The sequence below is a fragment of the Xyrauchen texanus genome, chromosome 17, assembly GCF_025860055.1.
Source record: "Xyrauchen texanus isolate HMW12.3.18 chromosome 17, RBS_HiC_50CHRs, whole genome shotgun sequence".
Taxonomy (NCBI): Eukaryota; Metazoa; Chordata; class Actinopteri; order Cypriniformes; family Catostomidae; genus Xyrauchen; species Xyrauchen texanus.
Genome location: NC_068292.1, coordinates 15,330,035 through 15,343,034, shown reverse-complemented (window position 1 = coordinate 15,343,034; position 13,000 = coordinate 15,330,035). Strand labels below are relative to the sequence as shown.

The following is a 13,000-nucleotide window of genomic DNA, read 5'->3' as shown; positions in this document are numbered from 1 at the left end:
CGCGAGAGAGAGAGCGGAAAACTGGACTGGTTCGACGTGCTAGTGAGGAGATCACAGGCATTGTTTTCGGATAAATACGATTTACGAATTATTTTCACTACGTCATAAAACATTTCGTTTGAAATAGCGTACTGAATGATTTGTTTTTAACTAGTTGCATCGAAAAACACGATTGTCAACGACTTGAACGACTTATTTAAAGCCAACCCGGACCATAAAGCAACGGTGGATCATTTTGGGTGATTTTGTGTGGAAGGACGTCCTTCATAGTATGGTAAGAAATCATACTTCCTCCTTGTGCACAAACATCCACATATCGTTTGATTGTTCATAGATGTTTAGCTATTACATTGTATCTGTAGGCTGCCTTCAAAATTTTTTGGGGCATCATCATAAACTCTTCATCCTAGTGTCATAGATCACCATGTGATGCAAATATTAATCCAACGACTTGACATCTTGTCAAACTGCAAATTCCGCAACTTTTAATAAGTTCTCACTAAAATCAAGCAGATTAAAGTGTCTATTTCTATCTTTTCTATATACTATTAAGATTTATTAAGATCATGTTGTAGGGGCTTATGGTAAAACTTTGACCATGCTTGACTTGTAAAATTCCAGATCTACAACCAGCAATCATTGCGATACTTGTCCTTCGATTATACCAGTGGAATCAATACTTTTATGAGTTCTGCTAGTCCAGCTTTGTTGGTTCTTGGACATCAGATGGTTTAAAGGTAGACATAAAAACTCTTACATTTATTCATCTGTTAAAACGTGTGTATTATTTGAGCTGTAAATTTGTTTGACATATTTTTTTGCAGCAGACTACCAATGTACTAAATAAATTGCAAAAATTGATATAACTTGACACAGAAAAGGTTAGTAAGTGATTTTATCACACATTTTTTTTTATATCTTGTGGTTGTGGCTATATGTTTGAAACGGTGAGTATTTTAAAGGTACACTCAGTAATTTTTTTGTTTGTGTCTTCTTGGACATACAGTGTGGATGCAGCATTATTCAAAATCAATAGTTTTCCATTACAGATTCCATTGCATAAATTCACCATTCACAGTAATTAATTTAATCCAATATCAAGGTGATTACTGAGATTAAGTGAGTAGTATTTGACTGGTCATGTGATTCTAACATGGCAGCCCCCATAAGGGGACCCTCTCCATGTAGATGTATGGTGTGTTCACACTTGTAGTTTGGTTTGCTTGGGTCTCTTGGCCCAGACTAAAAATGAAAATGATACATTTATTCCTGTTTGCTTAGCGTTCACACTGGCATTTTTAACACTGAACCTAAATATTAAAAAAAAGGCATAACGATAAGTTCACAACCTGATTGGCTTTTATGTCATATATTTTCGACGGAACTTGCTGAACATCCAAAACAATGCTGGTTGCTGGGCTAAATGTGCTCATTGGATAAATATATGGTGGTATTTTTACCAGCTGAGAACAAGCGAAGAGCTAATAAAATGTGTAAATGTTTCAAAACAGCACCAGGAATTCCTCCGTTGCACACACAAATGAAGATATGCTTCAAGTACGGCTGACGGCATTTCCGACGCCTGTACCGAACTGTAATGGGCAGGTATGTTTGAGTCAGTAAAGACAAATTACTTGCTGTTTTTTGTCCATTTAGATGTCTTATATCAATGGAACCACACAAGAGTTCGTTTGGAAGCGGATCGAGACCCACTATTCAGGTGGTCTCGGTCCGCTTGTTTGGTGCGCACCAAGGTTCGGGTGACAGCGTTCACACTTGTTCAAATGAACTGCACTAACAGAGCAGTCGCACCTGAGTTCATTTTAATCTAACCAAACCAGCCAAGTGCGAACACACACTTAAACCGCTTTTATAAGGTTGCTTATAGGACTGGAGTCTTCATTAGAGGTCGACCGATATTGGTTTTTTTCAGGCCGATGCCGATCTTTTGAAATCCGGGTCGGCCGATGGCCGATTAATGCTGCCGATTTATTTTGGCCGATATTTGGCCGATATGTGCTTGTTTTTAACCTCTTATTTGAACCTTTTATTTGAAAGATAAAATGTAACACAAATAATTACTTAAGATAGACAAAATTTCTCAACAAATACATTTATTGAACACTTGACCGATCTGCACTTGTACACTTAAATTAAAAATGTATAATGTAAAAACATATTGTATAAATAATGTGTAACAAATATATTAAATAAACAAAGCAGGTGTTACGAACTGCTCCGAGACACGAAGGTTGAGATCCAAATGCAGCTTTAATTAAGGGGCAATCCAGACATGTAATCCAATATTCAGAGCATCCAAGAGAAGCACAGGCATAACTAGGGATGGGTATCTTTAAGGTTTTAATGGTGTTACTATCTTACCGATACTGTTTATCGATCCGGTACTTTAACGGTATTCTTAACGGTTCTTTTTGTTATATATATATATATATATATATATGTATTAAACAAAGATAAACGTTATATAGGCACAGTGATTTTATTTCAGGAAGGTCTAACATTACTGTTCAGGTGTGGTCTAAAAAGAAATCTAATAAAGTAATCAATTGTAAAATAACACTGCATAGTTTATCATAGATAGATTAATGCTTATTAATGCAGAAGTTATTCATTCAAGAGCTGTAAGTGATTTTCTCTTTGCCTTTTGTTGTTTGATTCGCAGTAATGGCTCAATCGTCAGCATGTTTATTAGACAGCTTCCCCTTTAAAACTGAGTTCAGATCTAATAGGCTCCTGATGCAGCATATTTTCTCCCCAACTATTTCCATAACTACGTCCATTTAAGACATAAACTGTGTTTAAGTGAATTCTCACATATTTTTGTGTATATTTGATTGTTTAGACCCGCACATGAAACCCAAAGTAGCCTATACTTTGCTTGTCTCGTTGCGGTCTGTTTCGGAGCGCGCGCCGCCTTGGGAATGGTATCTCTTGCGCTCTTTTTTTTTTTATTAAACGTGTCCCGCAATTTAGCAACAGTAGCATTTTACAACAATCACCGATCGTGCTGATTCTGACGTTAAGTTTGAGTTTTAGGGAGAAATGTCAGTGCACCGCTGTGAAGGGAAGGAAGTTGTGCTAGACAGAATGCGGCTTATGTATAACTATTCTTTTTATAATCTTTGGAAGGCGAAATCTAAAATAAAATCAGACTAATATAACAGATCTAAACCAGGCTATGTCTGAATGTTTAGTTCTGTCTCTCATTAAGCAGGGCTCATGTTGTGCTCGCTGTGGCACCGCGTCAGCGAGATCTCTCTCTCTCTCTCTCTCTCTCTCTCTCTCTGACTGCGAATAGCTAAATTGCATCACAGAAAAATGGTTTCATATTATTATACATAGAAATGGCTGGCGAGATAAAATAACTTTCTCTTTATAGCAATAAAGAATGTATTTTCTTAATTTCTCCAGTACCGACATCAGAACCAATTACGTCCGAGCTTACCAAAGCCAGTCCTTCAGATACTGCGTTGGTATATTTTTATTACTTATTTATCTGCATTGAGTGACAACCCTCTCAAATATAAGACACACAAACAGAACAAATAAAAGTCTCAGATTCACTGTCTGTAATTGCAAAATTCTTGCTTCCTTATTGTGACATGATAGCAACCCTTCTGCTGTGATAAAGTTGATAACTTCAACTACGCTATCAATATCCAAAGTAGCCGAACGTCATGTCAACTATCGCGTTTGTCACGTTTTTTTCTTGAAGTTGGCAGTAACATATCAAAAGTTTTTAATTAAATCTAAAGAAGTTATACAAATTTAACCCTTACTGTTTTCTCCAAGGAACTTAGCTCCTTCCTTAGGCACTGGATGAGGTCTGCTCACTCTGCTGGAAAATGACTCTAGGGGCAGCGTGCGTCGAACACGTGTTCCACAACAACACTAGGCTGCCCACAGATGTGCCTGCCTAATAATCAGCTTGATATACTTGGATATTGGCCGATGCCGATTATGTTAAAAAAATTCAAAAAATCGTCCGATTAATCGGTCGACCTCTAGTCTTCATCTCATGCGTGTTCTCATGATTTTATTTATGTTTCAAAATTACAATTCCTTTCTTTAGGAGTACAACTCTTTTGTTGAGCTTATTTCATAGCTGGTTTCCTTTAGCCTGTTTCTCAAAGTTCTGTTCTCAGGTCAGATTGTATGTAGCCTATCCAGATCATGTATTCAAATTTATAACAGCAGTGCTGCCCTGCTCTGGTACATTGTGTTGTGCAGGTTAAGGGAGGATCACACAGAAACAAAGGTACATAATTTGTAATCCTATTCAAACAGATTGCATCCTCACCTCGACATATCCCTGCCTGATTCCTTCATATTACATAACAGCATGTGTCAAAGTTTCAGGAAACATCTGACCCAATCTCCGTTGTCTCGCTTTTGTTTCATGGAAGTATGAATCACAGACATCTGGGTCCTCCCAAGAGACCAAGACAGTGTAGAGAGATACATGAGTGCACTTTATCCTTTAGGGTTATTTGTTTCTGCATGTGTGGTTTGCTTTCAGGGGCACGTGTGTTTCACTTTATGCTGTTACAGCTGTGAGAGTGTTACGTTCAGCCATATGTCTTTTCTCACACAGGGCTAGCTCGCTCTATCCCTCACAATAACTAGCTGTCTCAGCTGTTTGAAAACCAGTAAACGGGGCACTCTTGATAATATTGGATGGATAAAAAAAAAAACGTTTGTTCTTCTTGGTTTTTCTTGTATATTGTGTGTATAATTTGACCTATTATCTTCACTTCGAAAAAATTCCATGGTAATACTACATCTGGACGATATGATGATCTATATCGTGGCAATGATATAAAGTGTTAATCGACAGAGATTTCGCTATATTGTGTATATCATGATACGTACATATCCATATGCACAGCGTGTATCTATCATGAGGAAAGTTTATAATAATATTGGTCAACAACATATCAGAACAAATGTGGCATAATGTGAAATTTAATATTACGGTAAGGTTGATTTATAAACTGTTTTTTTTTATAAAAAATTTTTTTTGTCAAGTTCTAAATAAAGAGAAAATTATATAAGAGGAAGTAGTTTTCATTTAAAAAGTATTTATTTCACTGACTATATTTTCCAAAATTAGGCATTACAATATGTTTATGTATTATGCTAACCGAGTTTTATTGGTTTTCCAGAAAATAATTACTATATTGTGATATATATCGTTATTGGAATATAAAATTAGTCATATCGTGATTTAAGATATCGCCCACCCCTAGGTAATACCATGTTTTATTTTGGAGACTATGGTATTGCCATGGTATTTTTGGAAGTATGGTACACAAATGTGGTCCTTTACAGAACCATTGAGTATTGGTAGTTGGCACATAACCTGTCCAAGGTTACATTTATGTTAATGTATTAGGGAAGGTAATAAGTTTCTAAAATATAAACCATTTAATTTCAAGTTTTTATCTTATTTTTATAACCATGTTTCATCACTTTTGCCTCCTGTGGCTCATTTTAAATGGTCCTGCAATAACAAGTAACATTTTTCTATATAGTTCCAAGTCATAAAATCTGCATGAATAATAATTGTTATTCTCAAAAAGAAGACTCAAAAAGACTCAAGAATAGCATGTCACACCACAGGACATATTAACTTTTCAAATGTATGTCATGTCAACTACCCATAGGCTATAGCAAAGTACCATATTACCATCTGATACCATCATTGTACAATGGTGTTTATGTAGCTGTTTATTTACCCATTAGCAGACACACAAAATACATAATATTAATCATCAGCATTTTTACAATATGTGTTTTTTAATGTTATTTTTTATTCTAAGTTATGTAAGTGATATAGATAAAACCTCCCCTGAGTTCAAGGCTGTTTGAGAGGGGGAAGGCTTTAGCCTTTAAATGCACTCAATTGATTTTCTTGAAGAGTTTATCTGGATGCACATTGTTGTCTCATGAAGGCCACATGTTACCTAGTCAAACTCTGCTGTGTCCTCTGCTCTTCATAAAGAATCTCATTCAAAAGAGAACTGAGCTAACTTATCCTCTTCTTGTATGATTGACTTCTCGTTTCTAGTCACACAGACCTCCTACACTATCTGCCATCTGTACCTTGTTGACAGCCAGCACATGATAAGATGCAGGATATTGCATTTGGGTTTGTATACTTAACCTTATTATGCGTGTGGCCCTTTGAGCATCAAATGTTCCAGTCTATTTCACATTTCAGCATCAGAGCTTGTCCACTGGTTGACAAATATTTAAATCTACACCCTCATGTACCGAGAACTCAGTTTGGTTATTTTATTGAGCCATGTAGTCAGAGGAATCTGTGTTTGATCAGAACAGCTTAGCTAATACAGTATATACTGAGCTGAAATTGAAAGTGTCATATATGGGTGGCAAAAATACAGCCATGTTCTATTAATAAAGCTAAATTCCTGTTCCTTCTTTTAAGTACCTCTCCTCAGAGTTTTTGTGAAAGTACAACAGATAATCCACAGATGCTGTCATTCTCCATTTCCAAAACATATTTTTTAACTGGACATCTACAAAGTAGTAGTGGTCAATGTTTGATGGATGAAGGAGGTTGTAGTGTTCTGTCAGAGGTAGAATAGGCACTAATGGTATAGGCCAGTAAATCTATTTCATCATAACCCATTGTTTTAAAATTATTATTAAGATTTTCTTTGGGCCTTTTGATTTCTAAAGCTGGCATCATACTAGCAAACTCAAATTAACTCAATTTTGGCCCAGGTTGTCACACATGCAGTTTTGCTGAGATCTCGCTCTGTTTAGAGTTCCACACTTGTCAATTAATCCATTAAACTCAGGTTATGATAACAGGTAAAGATTTGTTAATGCTCAATGCTCTGTTGTATACTGTAGGCATTAAAAAATATGTCTATCATGCTGGAGTTTTGGAGGTTACCATTGTGGTGAAGAATGGTGCTTGTGCTTGTTGAGATGGATTTTCACTTTCAAATGATACTTGATTTGAGTGCTGTTTAGCTCTAGAAGCAGTTGCTTTTAAATTGAAAGTGCAACAGTTTCACTGTTCTTACACTTGCTGACATCATATTGTAATGATTAAGTAAATTTAATTTGAAGAACCTAATGAGTTAAAGCCAGAACATTTAATTTGACCTAAACCAACTAAATAATGTTGGCTTTATGAAACTGACATTAAGGAATATTCAGGTTCAATACAAGTTAAGATCAGTCGACAGCATTTGTAGCATAATGTTGATTTATACCACAAAAATGTATTTTGACTTGCTGCTCCTTTAAAAAAAGCAATAATCTGGGTTATATTGAGGCACTTGCAGTGAATGGGGGCCCATTTTTGAACATTAATTTAATATACAATCTTTTTCAAAAGACATAATATGTGTGTAAACATGATTTTTTTAGTGTGATAAAAGTTCTTAAGATTTTCTGTGTAAAGTTATATGCAATTTATGATTATGATGTAATGTCAATAAAGCCTAAAACCCTAAAATGACTGTAATAAGTGTTTCAATAATTTTACAGCTCAAATAATGAATGATTTTTAACTAAATTAATGTAAGTGCTTTTATAAAATTATAAGCTTAAAATTTCAGCCTTTAAACCCTCTAAAAATTGGCCAAATTCAATTCCATTATGCTTTCATTAATCAATGTTATGCTAATCACCCAGATAAAACTAAAGAGGATTCAAACAGAAACACATTTGCAGATGATGATAGATCACTTGAGATCTTTGACACCAAAATAAATATATGTTGAATGTATCAGGAATTTGTTTGGCAAGTGTCTGACTGAGGTCCTTCTCAATGGTGTCCTAGCAACCGTAATCCAATCTGAATATTTATTTTCTCTGTCGCAAGGCAGGCATCCTAATGTTTAGATTCCACCCTGTCCTATTCCCTGAATTCCATACATATCATTTGAAGGGAGGAAGTCCAGATGTCTCTTAGATGGGCTGCATGTTTTGGACTTGGACTGATCTAATTGGCCCTGTTCGGTTCAATTTTTTTATGTAAAGACTCACTTTACATTTGTTTCTTTCCTTTTGTGGAATCTTTCCCAATTACAGAACACAGACAAAAATGACCTAACACAGGCATATTCATGCAGCCCTCCCTCACACTGAGAGGTTGGGAAATACAAGGCCTGAGCAGCAGCCAACAAAGGCTTGAGGAGGAGAACTGCACTATTTGCAAATATGTTCCACATCATGACCCTCTTGCTGGTTTAATCAGATTGCTTGGGGAAATTGAGTGTTGAAATGACAAATTAAGTCAGCAAAGGGGAAATAATAAAAATGACAGCTGTTAATAAATGACAGGGAGCTGTATCTCTTTACTCCTTGTCTTAAAGAGTAATCCTTTTGTGTCAAGTTTGAGGGCATGCTGGGGGTAGATCTTTAGCCTCAAGTCCTCTGGCCTCCTGCTTGGCCCCTATTTAAAGTATGGGGCCTCTGCATTGAAAGACACATCAAGAGTTTGGGTGGAGGCTGCTTGTCCAAGAGAGAGTTGAGGGTAAAGCTCTCTCACTTTATAGCTTTTATTGCATTAGGGTAAAAGAAAACAACAGTTTATACCGCTAACTGAGTAATTTTCTTTATTAATAGTTTATGGACCTCTTTCAGTGCAAGACCGGTGGATAATGTGTTTTAAGGTTGCACCGAATTCCCGCACAGCCATTTAGTCTGCCTGTTAGGCGGATTATTGATTCCTGCTTGAGTTTCATTCATTTTAACATATGAAGTGATTTCTTGGGATCCTTGTTTATTATATATATAATATTATATACACTCACCAAAGGATTATTAGGAACACCTGTTCAATTTCTCATTAATGCAATTATCTAATCAACCAATCACATGGCAGTTGCTTCAATGGATTTAGGGGTGTGGTCCTGGTCAAGACAATCTCCTGAACTCCAAACTGAATGTCAGAATGGGAAAGAAAGGTGATTTAAGTAAATTTTGAGCGTGGCATGGTTGTTGGTGCCAGACGGGCCGGTCTGAGAATTTCACAATCTGCTCAGTTACTGGGATTTTCTCGCACAACCATTTCTAGGGTTTACAAAGAATGGTGTGAAAAGGGAAAAACATCCAGTATGCGGCAGTCCTGTGGGCGAAAATGCCTAGTTGATGCTAGAAGTCAGAGGAGAATGGGCCGACTGATTCAAGCTGATAGAAGAGCAACTTTGCCTGAAATAACCACTCGTTACAACCGAGGTATGCAGCAAAGCATTTGTGAAGCCACAACACGCACAACCTTGAGGCGGATGGGCTACAACAGCAGAAGACCCCACCGGGTACCACTCATCTCCACTACAAATAGGAAAAAGAGGCTACAATTTGCAAGAGCTCACCAAAATTGGACAGTTGTTGCCTGGTCTGATGAGTCTCGTTTTCTGTTGAGATATTCAGATGGTAGAGTCAGAATTTGGTGTAAACAGAATGAGAACATGTATCCATCATGCCTTGTTACCACTGTGCAGGCTGGTGGTGGTGGTGTAATGGTGTGGGGGATGTTTTCTTGGCACACTTTAGGCCCCTTAGTGCCAATTGGGCATCGTTTAAATGCCACGGCCTACTTGAGCATTGTTTCTGACCATGTCCATCCCTTTATGGCCACCATGTACCCATCCTCTGATGGCTACTTCCAGCAGGATAATGCACCATGTCACAAAGCTCGAATCATTTCAAATTGGTTTCTTGAACATGACAATGAGTTCACTGTACTAAAATGGCCCCCACAGTCAACAGATCTCAACAAAATAGAGCATCTTTGGGATGTGGTGGAACGGGAGCTTCGTGCCCTGGATGTGCATCCCACAAATCTCCATCAATTGCAAGATGCTATCCTATCAATATGGGCAAACAATTTCTAAAGAATGCTTTCAGCACCTTGTTGAATCAATGCCACGTAGAATTAAGGCAGTTCTGAAGGCGAAAGGGGGTCAAACACAGTATTAGTATGGTGTTCCTAATAATCCTTTAGGTGAGTGTGTGTGTGTGTGTATATATATATACACACAATGGAGGCCATTTTTTATGCAAAGAAATTGGAACTTTTATTCACCAAAGTGGCATTCAACTGATCACAATGTAGTTAGGACATTAATAATGTGAAAAATTACTATTACAATTTGAATTTTTTTTAAATGTTCACCTTACAGTCTTGCTGATCCCACAAAAGCTCAATGGGGTTAAGATCCATAACACTCTTTTACAATTATCTGGTGTACACTACAGTCTTCGAAGACAAAGGACAACAGGCTCAAACAAGGACAGAAAGATGTGGAAGGCCAGATGTACAACTAAACAAGAGGATAGGTACATCAGAGACTCTAGTTTGAGAAATAGACACCTCACATGTCCTCCGCTGACAGCTTCATTGAATTCTACCCGCTCAACACCAGTTTCATGTACAACAGTAAAGAGAAGACTCAGCGGTTCAGGCCTGATGGGAAGAATAACAAAGAAAAAGTCACTTTTGAAACATTTACATTTATGCATTTGGCAGATGCTTTTATCCAAAGTGACTTACAGAGCCCTTATTACAGGGACAATCCCACTGGAGCAACCTAGAGTTAAGTGCCTTGCTCAAGGACACAATGGTGGATGCTGTGGGGCTCAAACCAGCGTCCTTCTGATTACCAGATTACCAGTTATGTGCTTAGACCACTACACCATCACCACTCCGAAAAACAAAACAAAAAGAAAATGTTAGAGTGGGCAAAGAAACAGACATCGGACAACAGATCATTGGAAAAGAGTGTTATGGATCTTAACCCCATTGAGCTTTTGTGGGATCAGCTAGACTGTAAGGTGTGTGAAGTGCCTGACAAGACAGCCACATCTATGGCAAGTGCTACAGGAAGTGTGGGGTGAAATGTCACCTGATTATCTGGACAAACTGACAGCTAATGCCAAGGATCTGCAAAGCTGTCATTGCTGCACTTGGATAATTTTTTATGAGATCTCTTTGAAGTAGTTTAAGAAGTTCTGATTTTTTTTTCAAAATTGTAATGGTAATTGTTCACATTATTAATGTCCTGACTATAGATTGCGATTGGCCACTTTGGTGAAAAAATTACCAATTTCTTTCAATAAGAGGAAAATCTGTACATTATTCCAAACTTTTGCCCGCCAGTGGACATCCTTAACTGCTTTTAAAAAAAATATTGTCAAGATGAAAATCAATCAGGATGGTTCTAAAATAGACTTTATTTTCTTTGTTAAATGTGACAACAGGGAACATTTCCTAAATTTGAACTTTGCAAAATAGATAGGTTGGTGTAAGAACCAAATCGGTTATTAAATATTTTTTTTTATTTAAATCATTGCTTCTACCCAGCGCTGTACTGCTGTTTGAATTGAACTAACTCTTGCTGATGTTCGTTCCTCTGTTGTATACCAAGCGTATGCTTCTGACTTCTCGCGTGAACGTGCCATATCACTTAAATCATTGATGCATCCACTGCTGGCAGGAATAACAACTTTTTTCGATTTGTTTCTTACACCAACCTATCGATTAACTTCAGAAGACATTAATTGATCGACTGTAGTCATGTGGATTTATTTTATGCTGCCTAAATGTGCCTTTTGGACCATCAAACAGCCAGCAGCCTGATTGCACCCACTTGCATTATAAGGATCTACAGAGATTCAACATTTTTCTAAAAATCTTAATGTGTTCTGCTGAAGAAAGACAGTCACATGCAAAAGGAATGGAATCAGGGTAAGTGACTAATGAGAGACTTTTAATTTTTGAGTGAACTATTCTTTATTAAAAATAATATATATTTTTTTTTGGAGTCTGCACTGCTTGTTTAATGGTATTTTCTGGTGAGTTTTGTATTTGACTAAAGCTGATCTTTAACCAAACTGAGCTTTACGTAACAGACAGATAGAATGTTAAAAGCATCCCATAGCTCTTTAAAATTTGAAATGGGTCTGGACCGCAGGGTGTGAAATGGTGGTGTGTTCAAACCATTGATCTAGCTCAGGGGAGTCATGGTGAATTACTCACACAGTCATTTACTGAATAAAACATGACAGAGTATTGACAAGGTAAAAATTGTCTGAACACTTGGAAAATTAAAAGCATACCTTTTCTCAACAAGTCTCATGATTTTAGATCTCATCCATGTCTATAGCATATACCTCATGAAACATAATTTAGTAATGTAAAAAGACCATTGTAGAAATGCATTATTCACTGTCAACCAAGATTAATTTATTCCAAAAGTGTCAGATATTGAAGTGAGAAGTATTCATGTTAACACTACAGTACATGACTCAAGTTCTCACATTTCTATCAGATTAAATGTACTGTAGAACATCTTTTTAGATGGTACATCCAAAATATGAACTATAAAAAACATCGTAGTGTTTCAGGCAGACCCATAATAGGAATGACCTTTTTCAGCAAAGGGTATCTTAGTAAAAGTACAACATTATGCATTGTGAGCGTTCAACAATACTGCCAGAATACAGGAAGTCCTCTCCATTGCAGTGTTCCATAGCATATCCCATTCCCATGCTGCTACTCTGAATGGTGTAATCAGCTAAACCAAAGGGTGGTCCAGACTATTGTTTTGCACAAAATGGGAAATCTGTTTAAGAAATGTAGGGAGCGGAAGTAAAGGAACATTTATCTTTATGACTAAATAGAAAAGCCTTTTAAATTTACCAAGCCCCAATTTATTATTTTTTGTTAATGTTTGTTCATAAAAAACAATTGTTCAATGTTAGTTCATAGTGCACTAACTAAGGTTAACAAATAACATCTTTTGATTTAAAAAAAATCTATAAGTGTATGTTGAAATTAACATTAACTAAGATTAATAAATGCTTAAGTTCTCTTACGAGAGGTTCTCTCGTATTGCGTAAGCTAGCTTGCGCTACGGGAAAGATTAATCTTTTCTGAGATATTGAAGCCAAAAAATTATCCTTAATTTTTGTATCCATTGTCAACGCAGTG

At 36.7% G+C, this 13,000-nt stretch overlaps 1 pseudogene; it reads right to left on the bottom strand.

Moving 5' to 3' along the window:
* LOC127657621 (serine/threonine-protein kinase ULK4-like) overlaps positions 1–4,443 on the bottom strand; it is a 287,951-nt pseudogene extending 283,508 nt beyond the window's left edge.
* Positions 4,444–13,000: the final 8,557 nt, after the last annotated feature.